The sequence below is a fragment of the Aristolochia californica genome, unplaced genomic scaffold (assembly GCF_029961685.1).
Source record: "Aristolochia californica isolate CCGP_79_NKW_82.1479 unplaced genomic scaffold, dmAriCali1.0.hap1 SCAF_12, whole genome shotgun sequence".
Classification (NCBI taxonomy): Eukaryota; Viridiplantae; Streptophyta; class Magnoliopsida; order Piperales; family Aristolochiaceae; genus Aristolochia; species Aristolochia californica.
Window position 1 is genome coordinate 14,433,618 of NW_027181793.1, and position 15,262 is coordinate 14,448,879.

Below are 15,262 nucleotides of genomic sequence, written 5' to 3' on the forward strand. Positions count from 1 at the left end.
AAGGAATGTGGAATGCTGAAATTATGGCAAGTCTGGTCACATAAAGAAGAACTTTAGAGCACCGAAGAAGGATGAAAATAAAAATGGTACTACAAATGCAGTGACTGAAGAGTTAGAAGATGTTTTACTCTTGTCGGTTGATAGCCCTATTGACTCTTGGGTAATATATTCAGGAGCTTCTTTTCACACCACTACACATTGTGAGATCAAGGAGAATTATGTTGCTAGAGATCATGGGAAGGTGTATGTTGCTGATGGAGGAACTTTGGATATTGTCGGTATTGGTAATGTTAGTTTGAGGATGTCAAACGGGATAGTGTGGAAAATTCACAATGTGAGATATGTACCAAAACTGATGTGTAATCAGATCTCAGTAGGGCAACATGATGATGAAGGTCATAATGTGACTTTTAATGGTGCTACCTGGAAAGTCACAAAGGGATCCATGGTTGTTGCATGAGGAGTTAAAACTGGAACTCTTTTCATCACTTCCAGTTGCAGAGACACGGTTGTAGTTGCTGATGTTGTTACTGATTCTGACTTGTGGCATTGTATGCTCGGTCACATGAGTGATAAGGGAATGAAAGTACTTCAGTCAAAAGGGAAGCTACTAGGTTAAAAAATGTAAATAACAGTTTGTGTGAAGGCTGTATTTTTGGCAAGCAGAAAAGGATTAGATTTTCTAAGGCTGGAAAGGAGCAAAAGACAACAAAATTGGAGTTAGATCACACAGATGTGTGGGGGCCTTCAACTGTTACTTTCCTTGGTGGTTCTAACTACTATATTGATTATGCAAGTAGAGAGGTATGGGTTTATTTCATAAAAAATAAATCTGATGTCTTTGATATTTTCAAGAGATGGAGAACAATGGTTGAGAATGAGACAGGTTTGAAGGTGAAGTGGTTGCAGTCAGATAATGGGGGAGAATACGTAAATGATGATTTCAAGTGGTACTATGTTGATAATGGAATCATGATGAAGAAGACCATTCCTGGAAAACCTCAACAGAATGGAATGGCTGATAGGATGAATAGAAGTTTGAATGAGCATGCTAGGAGCATGAGATTACATGCGGGATTGCCAAAGATGTTCTAGTCTGAGGCTATTAGCACAGCTACCTATTTGATCAACAGAGGTCCCTCAACACCATTGGATTGAAAAATACCAAAAGAAGTCTAGAGCGGCAAAGAGGTAAAGTTTTCTTTCTTGAAAGTGTTTGGTTGTGTTTCATAAATTCACATTGATTCTATTGTTAGAAGTAAACTTGATGCCAAATCTTAATTATGTTTTTTTATTGGCTATAGTGGTATAGAGTTTGGTTATCAGTTCTAGGATTACCAAAGTCCTAAGGTTATCAGGAGTAAGGACGTGATCTTCAATGAAGGTGCCTTGTATAAAGACAGGTTGAGAACAAAGTCTGAGAGCACAAGTGATGAAGTCAATAAGTTTGGAGCGATTCAGTTGAGGGATCTTCCAGCTATTGAGATGGAGAATATTGCTCAAAAAGACCAGGAGAACATACCCCTAGAAGTAAATCAGAACATTCCAATGAGTGAACTTAGGAGATGTGCCAGAACTAGCAGACCACCATAGAGGTACTCCCCTGCACTTAATTATATTTTGTTGATTGATAAAGGTGAACCATAAAGTAATGAGAAAGTAGTGCAAGTTGATGAATCAACTAAGTGGGAATTGGCCATGAATGACAACATGGATTCATTGTTATCCAATCAGAGATGGCAGTTGACTGAGTTACCAAAAGGGAAGAAGGCCTTGTAGAATAAATGGGTGTACTAAATAAAAGACGAACATGATGGCAAAAAGCGGTAGAAGGCAAGACTGGTGGTAAAAGGCTTTCAACGAAAAGAAGGCATTGACTACACTAATATTTTCTCTCCAGTAGTGAAATTGACTACTATTAGAACAAAGCTTGGACTTGTCACAAATGAAGACTTGCACTTAGATAAATTGGATGTAAAGATAACATTTCTTCATGGTGATTTCGAGGAAAAAATTTACATGATGCAGCCATAGGGTTTCAAAGCACAAGGAAAGGAGAAAATTGTGTGAAAATTCAAAAGATCCTGTATGGTCTTAAACAAGCTCCAAGAAAATTGTATAAGAAGCTTGACACCTTTATGAGTATTAATGGTTTCTTGAGGTGCCAGGTAGATCATTTTTTTTTTTTTGAAGAAGCTTGATGACTCCTACATCATTCTACTGCTATATGTTGATGACATGTTGATAGTAGGTGCTTGAAAATAGGAAATTGATAATTTGAAAAGGGAGTTGTCCAAGAAGTTTGCAATGAAGGATTTGGGTGTTGTAAAACAAATCCTTGGGATGAGGATTACTAGAGATACTGATGTCTTGAAACTATCACAAGAAGAATATGTGAAGAAGGTGTTGAGCAGATTCAACATGAATGATGCAAAACCACTGAGTAGTCCTTTGGCTAGTTACTTTAGGCTAACTAAGGAGTAATCACCTTCTATAGAACTGGAGTGAGCCAACATGGCCAATGTGCCTTATGCTTATGCTATTGACTATATCATGTATGCCATGGTGTATGTTCATGCAGTGGGAGTTGTGAGTTGATATATGAGGAATTCAGGTAAAGAACATTGCGAAGCAGTGAAATGGATTCTCATGTATTTGAGAGGCATTGTAGACTTAGCTTTATGTTTCAGAAAGTCAGACTTGGGATTAAATGGTTATGTAAATGTTGACATGGCTAGAGACATTGATGGTAGGAAGAGTACCACTGGGTATGTATACACATTGGGTGGTACAATAGTTAGTTGGGTCTCTAAGTTGCAAAAGATAGTTTCTCTTTCCACTACTGAGGTAGAATATGTTGTCGTGACCGAAGCCAGCAAAGAGATGGTATGGTTGCAGTTTTTTGAGGGAAGAATTAGGTCTCAATCATGGGAAGAATGTGTTGTATTATGATAATCAAAGTGCAATTCATTTAGCAAAGAATCTTGTTTATCATGCAAGCACAAAGCACATATAGGTGCATTATTACTTCATCAAATCGGCTCTAGAGGATGGAATCTTAGCACTTGAGAAGATTCAAGGGAGTCATAATCTGATTGATATGTTGACAAAGACTATTACGATCGAGAAACTGAAGTTGTGTACAACTTCAATTGGACTTCTCTATGAAGATTGAGAAGTTTTTGCTGTTGTAGAGGATATATTGATGATGAATTAGTCTCCAAGCGGGAGATTGTTAACTTGTGGAGCCTAATTAATGCCCTACGCTGAGTTGGTCGCAAATCATGGTTGCCCTAATTTTCTCTTTATAATTGAGGGTTGCCGCTATTAGGGTTTGATTATCTGAATCCAAGGAGCATCTCGAGTTGCAGCCCGAGAGGTTAAAGAGAAACACTTGTAAGTGTGCGATTTCTCTTGTAAACCATTTCATCTTCATAGTGGATTACTACAACGATGGAAGACAGGACATAGTCTCACTTTGAGTTGAATCTGTACAAATCTTATTGTTTGCTTTTTCGTGCTTCTTTTTTCCTTCTTCCGCTTTTATTATTATTTCTCTCGTTAGTTTGGAATTAGGGTGTCTAATTCCTAACAAAGTGGCCATCCACCTCAATGTGTTTTTTTTTCTCATGGAAGACTGGGTTTGAGGTGATATGAATTTCTGATTTATTATCACAATGTAGATCCATAGGAGCTTCTTTATAGAATACCAATTCAGTGAGAAGAGACATGATCCATAGAAGCTCACTAATTGTGTGTGCCATAGCTCTGTATTTTGTTTATGCACTAGACCTTGCAACTACATTATGGTTATTGCTTCTCCATGTAACCATGTTCCTTCCAACCATTGTACAATATCTCAAAGTAGATTTTCTGTCATCTAGGGATCCGGCCCAATCTGCATCTGAGAACCCTTCTATGCTGAAGTGACCATGGTTCTTATAGAGAAGCTCTCTTTCCAGGGCTTGCCAAGGAGTAAATTGTCGTTTGTGCATGTATTGACTCACCATTCTTACTTCGTATGATATATTTGTCCTTGTTACACAAAGATAAATAAGTTTCCCCACTAGTCTTTGATATTTTATGATATCTGCATCTTCTCTAGTGCCTGCAGATAGTTTTGTATTTATATCCATAGGGGTTTCTGTTGGTCTACACCCCATCATTCCATTATCCTCCAGTAGATCAAGTACATACTATCTTTGAGATAGTATAATCCCATGTTTGGATTGTAGTACTTCAATACACAAAAAGTATTTAAGTAGTCCAAGATCTTTTGTCCTAAACTCTTCAAATATCTTTTCCTTGGTTTTCTGAATGCCCTCAAGATCACTGCTTGTTAAGACAATATCATCAACATAGACGGCTAAAAGAACTTTCCCTTTAGGTGTCTCTTTATGAAACACAAAGTGATCTACAAAACATATGTGATATCCTGCCTGTATCAGTGCTTGGCTAAATTTATCAAACCATGCATGAAGAGACTGTTTCAGACCATAAAAGGGATATCATCAATTGACATACTATCTCCAGGTGTTTGTTTCATATAAATTTCTTCCTTTATATCCCCATTGAGGAAAATATTTTTTACATGAAACCTTATAGACTGACCAGGAAGAATTAGCAGTAAGAGATAATAAGATATGTACTAAATTCAATTTGGCCACTAGAGAGAACGTTTCCTCATAATCGATCCCATAACACTGTGTATAACCTTTGGCAACGAGGTGGGTTTTAAGGCAAGCAAATAGACAATTTGGATTGTGTTTAACTGTATAGACCCACTTACAACTGATGGTTTTTTTTCTAATGGAAGAGGAACGAGAAGCCATGTTTGATTCTCATAGAGTGTCTGCATCTCTTCTTCCATTACCGCCTTCCACCATGGATGTCTCAGAGCCTCCTGATAGGAATATGGGACAGAGATGGAGGAGATAGATTCAAGAAATTGACGACATGAAGAAGATAAATGATGGTGAGATACAAAATTGGATATGGGGTGAGAAGTAGAGGGCCTAGTGCAAGCCCTGGGTTCTTTCCTTAAGCGGATGGGTCGAATATCATATTGTGGTCCAAAAGGAACAAGAGATGATGGACTTATCTTGATGGGACATGCAAACTCCGTAGGTGTGGTGTCATCCAGTGCTTCAAGGGGTTGAACAGTTTCCATAGCATGGGACACAACCGGTCGAGGAGAGGCTGGTGTTACAATGTGGGGCCCACCATGGTGCTCGAGCTGGTCGGACCGACCATGAGGACGTAGGTCATCAAGAAGAATCCTAGAGGACTTGGGACACCAAGAAGAGTCCTCTCCCAAAGCAAGCTCGAGTAAAGGAATCAAGAATCACAAGCTGAGTTGATTTAGAAAACTGGAAGATCAAGTGGGGCCCACAAGATCTCACGAGCTGACACAATTATCAAGGTGCGCTGGAGAATCATAAGGGGCCCACTAGGATAAGGCCACGACCTGGCTTATCCCTTGTATTCACGTGGATAATAAAGAACTCCTAGTTCTACTCCAATTAGTCTTCTAGGAGTTCTAGTTTGAATAGACTTACTTATATTGAGACTTACTTATATTGAAGAGTTAGAGTTGGCATGTAATTAGGATTGAATGACAACTTGTATGAAGACTCTACCTACTCCTCTCCTATAAATAGAGAGGTTTTAATTCGGAATTAATCAAGCAACACATTCAATCCCGAGTTTGTTCTCTCTCTCCCTCTCCTTGCATGGCGCAACTCATCCTTTCCCTTTTAATTTTTTCAGCTCTACCCGAGAGCTTTTCTCCCCTTTTATCTCTTTTTATTTCTTCTTTCTTTTGCTAGTGATTATGGAAAAGGGGTCCTAAATTCAACAGCTGGTATAGAGAAGAAACCTAGGGGGGCATTTTTAGAGTAGTATGAAGAGTCTTAAAAAAAGGTTACATCCCTAGACACAAGTCACCTTTGGAGAGTAGGATTGTAACAAACATAACCCTTGTGCTTTCAAGAGTATCCTAAGAAGATACACTTGACAGATTTTGGATCAAGTTTACTATGTTGTGGGAAGGTAATATGTACAAAACAGGTACACCCGAAGACTTTCAAGGGAAGTGAAAAAGGATCACTATATGGAAACAATAAGGAATATGGGGATCTATGATCAAGAACGGAAGAGGGTACCTATTTATAAGAAAGTGTGCAGTAAGAATGGCATGTGTCCAATAAAAGTATGGTACTTTCATGCTATACAATAAGCCACGAGGTACCTCAAGAAGATGACAATTCTTCTATTTTGCTACACCATTTTGTTGAGGGGTGTAGACACAAGATGTTTGATGGATAATGTCATTCTATTGACAAAAATAGTCAAGATCATTGGAAATATATTCTTTGGCATTATCAAAACTAAGAACTTTTATTGTTTGACCGAATTGAGTGACCACCATAGCATGAAAGGATTTAAAAATTAATGGTATTTCAAATAGCTATTTAAAGAGAAATAGCCATGTGGTACGAGTAAAATCATTAATAAAGATAATAAAGTACTTAACTCAAGAAATGCATGAGACACTCAAGGGTCCCCATACATCTTTGTGAATCAATGAAAAAGAAGCAACGCTTTTAAGTTCAGGACAAGGAGAGTATGTGGTCCTTTGGTGTTTGCTTAACTGACACACTTCACAATTTAAACTTGACATATCCTTCAAGGTAGGAAAAAGAAGATGAAGAGATTGTACGGATGGATGTCCCAACCGATTGTGCCATAGAGTTGTCTTAGTGTGCTTGTTTGAGATGACATTTATTTGAGGCATGTCCAAGTAGTAGAGCCCCCCTTGTTCACGGCCTCCACCAGTCACCTGCTTTGTTGTAAGATCTTAAAACACACAAGAAGTGGGTGAGATGGTAATGGAGCAATTGAAATGTTGTGTATATTGATTAACAAATAAAAGATTCAAGGGAAAGGTAGGAACAAAAGTATTATTTGTGAGCAGAAGTCATGGTGTAACAGAGGTGGATCCTTTCCTTAGAAATTTAGTTTGGGAGCCATCATCAATGGTAACAAATTTATTCGAGAGACAATGAGAGACAAAGTGGAGTAGATTTTTGTTACTTGTGATATGCTCGGAGGCCCTTGAATCAAATTATCCAGAACGAAGAGGAGGAAGTGGTAGAAATTATACCTGAAGCAGTGGTGACAACATGAGTTGAGGAGGAACTTGGAGGAGAGACCATTAGAGTTTTTATTTTCTGGAATAAGTCATACTCATCATCGGTAAGGATTTTCTTTTCTGTTGGTGAGGCAAACTTGTCCTCTTTTGTCCTTCATATCTTAATGCATGTATTTAATTTATTCGGAGCTATTCATGCGGGATCCAGTTTTTTGGGAATATGAGTCGAAGCAAAAACAAGAATATTTCTAGTGGGACATCTTTCACAATCTTTGGAGAGATAGTTCACTAATAGACAAAGGGATAAGTAATTCGACTCATTCACATACAGATCATGAATGTTTGGAATCCACATTATGCAAGAAGACATTGCTTTTGCTACCATTTACTGAGGCTTGATTATCCTTGGCCCATTCCGGTGTGCCATGGATTTTCAAACACTGATCGATAGTGTGGCCATATTTCCCATATTGGGTGCATTCCTTGCCTTCTATTATGGAAGAACCATTCCTTCCACCTCTTCCTTGTCCTCCTCTATAATTTCTTCTACATTCCCTTATTCCCAGAGTAAATAGCAGATGATACTTCAGTGGGAGAAGGGGAAGAAGAGTCTAGAATATGGAGTAATGTGGCACATACATCATCAAAGGTGGGAATAACTGAGGAGCTAAGGAGTTGAGTTTAAGCAACCTTGAGATATGACTTCATATTTTCTAGGAAAATGGCAGTGGCTAAGGTTTCCTTCTACTTGTCTTGGATAGTGACATCGGTGGAGTTAGGCTGTGCTAGCTTCCATTCTTGAAGAAGGCCTCTAAATTGAGCCAAATATTCATAGTTTTTCCTTATTTAGTATTGAACATATTTTTTAGAATATTGATAAGAATGAAAAATGTCATATTTTTCTCCCTTAATTCTTAGTTTTTTATAATTATTTTTTCCTAAATATACTCATTATTCTTATATTTTGATTTTGGATGCAAATACAGGTGTTAAGTGCAAAACGAAGTTAATTGGGCGATTCTGGACAGTTTCAATAATGATTTGTAATATGAACATAAGTCTCTCATCTGATCTCTGATTTAGATGATTCAAGATGATATGGAACGCCAAGAAAAATTTCTACAACTTTTATGTTTTGAAGTTTAAGATATACTGGCTGAATTAAGGTCGAAATCTGGCTTGAAGTCGTGGCATGTGCACTGTGACTTCCTGCAACGGGAAAAAAGGGCCAGGGGAGGGGGAATAAAAAGAGGAAAACCCTAAACCTTAAGGGACTAAGAAGAGAAGGAGGCACAAGGAGAGTTCGGCCGACCCCCTCTCTTTTTACGTTCTCCAGATTTTCCTCTTCTTCTCTCTTGTTTTTCCTTCAGTTTTCTACATGGCTCCATGTGGCTAAACTTTCAAACTTGGTCAAAGGAAACCGAAGCCAACAGAATCAATAAAACTGTGAGATCTAATTTGTTTTCATCATTAAATATATGTTTTGAGTAGCAGATGTTCTTCTACAATTTTTTCATGATTGTCTTGTTTAATCACTAGGAAGCCTACTAGTTTATTACTCGTTGCAATCTACTGCCAGGTTAGTCCTTCATCAATCCCAGCACCCCATTGCATATTTCAGCTGGCAATTCGCCCTCATCCATCATCAATTGCCAGCCTACGAGCGAGAATTAATCGGGTTAGCAAAGGCCGTGCAACACTGGAGGCCTTATTTGTGGGGCCGTTTCTTTCGCATCCACACTGATCATTTCAGCCTCAAGTTCTTGCTGGACCAACTCATCTCCACTCCACCTCAACAACACTGGATCAACAAGCTCATGGTCTTCGATTTTGCAGTGGAACACAAACCAGGGCCCTTGAACCGAGCAGCGGATGCTCTCTCCCGTCGGTCAGACGCCTCACTGCAACTCGCAGCCATCAGTCACCCCACACCAATGCTGCTAGAGGCCATACGTTAGGAGCACCAGTCCACAGTTGCATTACAACAGCTGTCCTAGAAAATTACAGTAGGTCAGGTGACGCTACACTGGTCTATCCTGGACCATATCATCCTGCACAAGCGGCTCCTGTCTTCATCTCCATTGGTGCTGAAAATTTTATCAGCCTACCATGACAGCGTACATGAAGGGCTCCAGAAAATGGGACAGCGGATACGCGGCGATTTCTATTGGGCTGGGTTGAGGTCTCATGTTGCTGAATTTGTTGCTGCCTACCTGATCTGCCATCACAACAAGGCCGACCATTTGTCTCCGACTGGGGTGCTCCAGCCCCTCGACCTTCCTACTCAGGTATGGTTTGACCTCTCCATGGATTTTATTGAAGGATTACTAAGAGCAGCGGGTAAATCCATCCTTTTAGTTGTGGTTGATCGGCTATCTAAATATGCCCATTTCATGCCCATGGCCCATCCGTATACAGCAACCACAGTCGCCCAAATTTTTGTTGACAACATTGTTCGTTTGCATGGCATTCTCGAGTCAATAGTGAGTGATCGGGATGTGATCTTCACCAGCGACTTCTGAAAAGAAGTCTTCAGGCTCTGCAACACGAAACTCAAATATTCCTCTGCATACCACCCACAAATAGATGGTCAGACCGAAGTCGTGAACCGCACCATCGAGATGTACTTAAGGTGCCTTGTGGGGGACAGCCCCAAGAAATGGGTTCTCTACATTAGCTGGGCCGAGTATTGCTACAACACCTCATATCACACCGCCTTACAGGAGACCCCCTTAAAAATTCTCTATGGCCGGGACCCACCCGTCTACTCTACACCACAGGGTCCACTCGTGTGGACGCAGTTGATCATGCTTTGCACAACAGAGATCAATTGCTAGCAAATGCCCTCGCCTGGCTTCAACAAGCTCAAGCCTGTATGAAGCTTCAGTATGATCAGCACCACTAGGATGTGCAGTATCAACCCGACGATTTTGTGTGGCTCCTCCTCAAGCCATATCGCCAGCACTCTATTGCCGGGACACACCACAAGCTATCCCCCAAGTACTTTGGGCCATACAAAATTTTTCTGCGAGTGGGACATGTTTCATATCACCTCCAGCTACCACCGGAGTCTCAAATCCTTTATGTTTTCCATGTTTCACTGCTCAAGCCTCTCAAGGGAACACCACCTCAGTCCATCCCTGCTCTGCCACCGGTTGAAGAAGGTAAGGTCTCTCTCACTCCGATCAAAATTCTGCAGTCTAGGCAGCTCCAGGACAGCACCCAGATTTTGGTTCAATGGTCACATACTGATCCCATCGAGGCCACGTGGGAAGACTTACAGGTGTTTCAGCATGTGTACCCTTCATTTGAGCTTGGGGACAAGCTCTCTTTCAAAAGGGTGAGTGATGTTATAGACTCGATAGCCGAATGAGTCATTCAAAGGCGTCACATTTGAAGTGTTTATGGAAGTGTTTTTTATTGGAATTAATTCAGCATTCTCAGCAACTATTTCAGCAGCTCAGCAAATTCAGCATGATGAGCATGTAAGCCAAGATGGCTATTTTTGTAATTCTGATTGATGCAGAAACTTAGCTCAATTTGTTTGTTTCAGCTTTAGACATGTAAGCCATATAATGGTTATGTATGTATTTATTTTGGCTCCTCTTCGAACAAGCTTAAGAAGGGGCAAGTGGAAATGAAACCTATCAAACATTTGAACCTAGAAACAGAACACGAACAGGGAGGTTCCCCTCTTGTCGAACTAGGTTGTTGTCTCCCTTCACGAGCAGTAGGTTACGGTCTCCCTTGGAGCTGGGTTACCCTTCCTTCCTTCCATCACTTCCAAGCTCTTCCCTCTTCTCCTTTCCGTCACACATTTCACCCAGAATTTGCCATTATAGGCAGATCTAGACGAGTACAACACACTGGTGTTGAACCTGTGCTGGACGCAGAGTCTCCTTCCCGTTGGATTACAAGGTCCATGGTCCGATACCATAACACAACATCTCACATCATAGGTCATTCTAAGCATCCTAAATCATTCCCAACGTCGTCATCAAATCCTGAAGCCAGAGGAGATCGCCGGGTGACTCGATCCATGGCAAGGGAACCTAACATTGTGGTTTCAGATAGGACCACCGTAGGTGATTCCTTTTCCTTGCTGATTTGCGAAATTTCATGGAGGAAAATCATGTGGAGGTTCAAACTCGGGTTGACGCACTGCAACATGAAGTTTTCGCCCTCAAAGACAACTTCCAGCAAATGATGGTTTGAATGGAAGAAGGGTTTGCTCGGATTACGGCTCAGCTAGGCAGTTCCTCACGCCCTTCAGACCACCCACCACCCCATCCCCCTCCAACACCACCACATTTGTGCCAACCACCTCCTCCAGCCGTGGGAGTCCAGGGACCAGGCCATACGACGGTGCCCAAGTACATTAAGTTAGACTTTCCCATGTATGATGGGTCTTCGGACCGTCTGATTTGGTTACACCAGTGTGACCAATTCTTTTGGAATCAAAGAACCCAGCCCGAGGACAGGGTTCCATTAGCTGCATACCACATGCTCGATGAAGCGCTGGTATGGTCTTAAGGCCTCTTCAATGGCACTCTTTGGGGAAAACCTTGTTGGAAATGTTTAGAGAAATATCCCTGAAGATGACCCCCGAAATCCTACTATTATTGCTGACAATGTAGGTGATAATATGGGAGATATTTCTGGAATGGGTGCTTTAGATCTTGGAGAAGGGATTAATGGATGCATAGAGGAAGCTGCTGGTTTTGCAGCACGTGAGCTATGCAGAGATTCACTTGGTTTGTTTGCTGAACTGCAATCTTATGGCGTTGGACTAGATGAGGTAACCTACCTAGGTTTGTTCAATGCTTATGCTCATGGTAGTTTAGTACATAATTCTGGGCAATTTGATGAACATGGACTGGCTCCAATGACTGAAAACTATGCCGGCATGGTGGCTGTTCTCAGTCGATCAGGTCAGTTACATGGGGAGCTTGAGCTTAGTGCCTAGTTCATTCCAAAATCTGCCAACAAACCAAAGGTGTGGACTAGTAAGATTGTCGGGTATGCTCAGAACAAGCCACCTAAGGAGTCTATTGGATTCTTCAAAAAAATGATGTATGCCGGTGTTAAGCTAGATGGTGTTGCTGTTATTTCAGTCCTCTCAGCTTTTGGCAAGTTGAAGGTGTTAGATATTGGTCTATGGATTCATGACTTGGTTAATAGAGACAATATTCCTATGAGTAGCAAGTTGGTAGTGACCTTAGTTGACATATATGCCAAATGTCGAGAAATCAAAGTTGTTCATTCTGTTTTTGATAGCATGGACCAGCAAGTTCTGCCAGCATGGAATGCTCTCATTGCTGGTTACTGCACATTGGGCAATCTTACCAGTGCTCGCTCATTCTTTGATCCAAGGAACGAGAAAAATATACCGATCTCTACCTTGTGTTGGAATTTTTGTGCAGCCATAGCAACTGTGTATTTTTCAGCAGTTTATGCATAGAAAAGTGAGGGTACACTGGAAGAACTTGGGCAGACAGCAGTAATTATGAATGTTTGGATCACAAAAATCGGAGTTGTGTCTCTATTTGAATCTGTGCAACCATTGGTATGTAGGGTGTATGTTGTTGCCACCCAGTTTCATGACATGCCTATCAAGGCACTTAAGGTGGATGATACTAGAAGATTTTTTTTACCAAATCTCACAGAGGAATTAAATTTTTTGGAATGCAATAATTTTGGGACACTATATTCATGAATGTCTAGCATCAATGGTGGGACAGAGTTCCAGGAACAAAACAGATGCAGGTAGTTGTGCAGTTTTTCTTGCCAATGGAGGTTCAGAGTCTGATGCTACTGTCAGTTTCAGGGGTACCTCATATGCTTTACCTACTTGGTCTGTGAGCATCCTACCTGATTTCCAGAATGTGGTCTTCAACACAACAAAGATTAACTCTCCAACTACTTGTTTGGCAATGAGATGCCTTAAGTCTAGCTCCCAAAATATTGTTGGTTCTTTGGAAGTATTCCAGTCTAGTTGGAACTGGATGATTGAACCTGTGGGCATCACATAGAGCGACTCCCTCGCAAAATCTAGACTATTGGAGCAAACTAATACCACTACTGATGTTAGTAACTATTTGTGGTATTCAACCAATGGACTCAATAATGCTCTCCATGATTTTGTCAATGGGAAACTTATCGGGGATGGCTGGGGAGACAATGGCAATGCAAAAGTCACTGTGGAAAATGACATTACACTTGCACTTGGGAGAAACATTATGGATTTTTAAGTGCTACAGTTGGTCTCCATAACTATGAGGCCTTCTTTGATACTTGCGGTGCTGAAATTGCTGACCCTGTTAAGCTCAAGGGTTGTCCAGTGGGCTGCCACTGATGCCGTGGATGCTACTTGGGAAGATGTGGAGATGTTCGGCAAGCCTACCCTACTTTCGAGCTTGAGGAAAAACTCGTTCTCCAGGGGGTGTAATGTTATGAACTCAATAGCAGGCCGACTCATTCGGAGGCACTGTGGCTTAGTCAATTACTTAGTTGTTAAGTTACTTAGTCAGTAAATTAAGTCAATTACTTAGTCATTAAGTTTATTTACTTTAAATGCCGAGGGGAAAATCTGTAATTTTCTCTTAAACCTTGTTGACGTGATCCCTATTTAGGGGTGTAAGGAATGGAAAAAGAGATAAGTCTGAATTTAGGTTAAACAAAGGGTTTTGAGTTCTCCTAAATGAGCTCAGGGGTGTGCATTCTCCTTAACGAACCTAGGGTCCCAAGCTTCCCTTCGGCTTGATTTTCTTCTCTTCTCTTCTTCTTCCCTATGAATCACTATGTTAGATCCGGGACCGTAACATACTCTCACACAGAGAAGGGTTATGTTTGCTAAAATCCTACTCTCCAAAGGTTACTTGTGTCTAGGGATGTAATAATGTTTCAAAGACTCTTCATACTACTCCAAAAATCCCCCTCCCGGTCTCTCCTTTGTACCAGCCTCTCCTCGACCAGTTGTTCTTCGTGCTACAAAAATTGTTCTACCCCCTAAAGCATTGGTTGACACCACATCTGCGGAGTTTATAGATCCCATCAAGGTAAATCCATCTTCTCCTATTCCTTTTGGACCACAATATGACACTCAACCCATCGTCGTAAGTAAATAACCTAGAGCTTACACTTGGCCCCCTACTTCTCATCCCATATCCAATTTTGTGTCTCACCATCATTTATCTTCTTCATGTTGTCAATTTCTTGCATCTATCTTCTCCATCTCTGTCCCACAGTCCTATGAGGAGGCTTTGAGACATCTAGGGTAGAAGGCGGCAATGGAATAAGAAATGCAGTCAGTCTATGAGAATCAGACATGGGCTCTAATTCCTCTTCCATCAAGCAAAAAACTTGTCAACTATAAGTGGGTTTAGACGGTTAAACACAATCTGGATGGGTCAGTTATTCACCTTAAGACCCACCTCCTAGCCAAAGGCTATACTTAGTGCTATGAAATAGATTATGAGTGTTGAAGAGCAAATATGAAAGAGTCTTTCATGACTCTCACAATAAGAAGTCTTACAAAGCCAAAATTATTATGCAAGTAGGTCTCACATAAGAGTTTTAGTTATGTTAGTCTTCTATTTATGTTGAGTTACTTATTATGCTAGGACTTATCTTTAAGTGTTAGAGTTTGGGTATAATTGGGACAAGGGGTAGTTTAATTGCAATTGGAGTTTACTACTTTCCTCAGTTATAAATAGGGGTTCATGTACTCATATTACATCAAGTCAATGAAGTTCTTCTCTTTTCCATAAATTCAACATGGTATTAGAGTAGGCTCTGTGAGTTGACTCAGTCAATCCACAATGATAATGTGATACTTTTCTGATCTATTATCTCTACCAATTTAGGTTTGTATTTATCTTTTTTTTTCTCTTTTTAGTCCCTATACCCTTTGTTTGCTTTACGTTTTAACCTCTATAATGAGCTTTTAATATTGGATATTATATATTTACAGAAATATATTCGAGTCTAATTTCAAATGTAAAATGAATTTTGGCGATCGAAGTTTTCTACAAAAATACATTGATATTTTAAGCAGTAGAGGTCAGACTGCAAGAGAGGTTCGAGCAGCAGCAGAAAGCTTCAACTTTC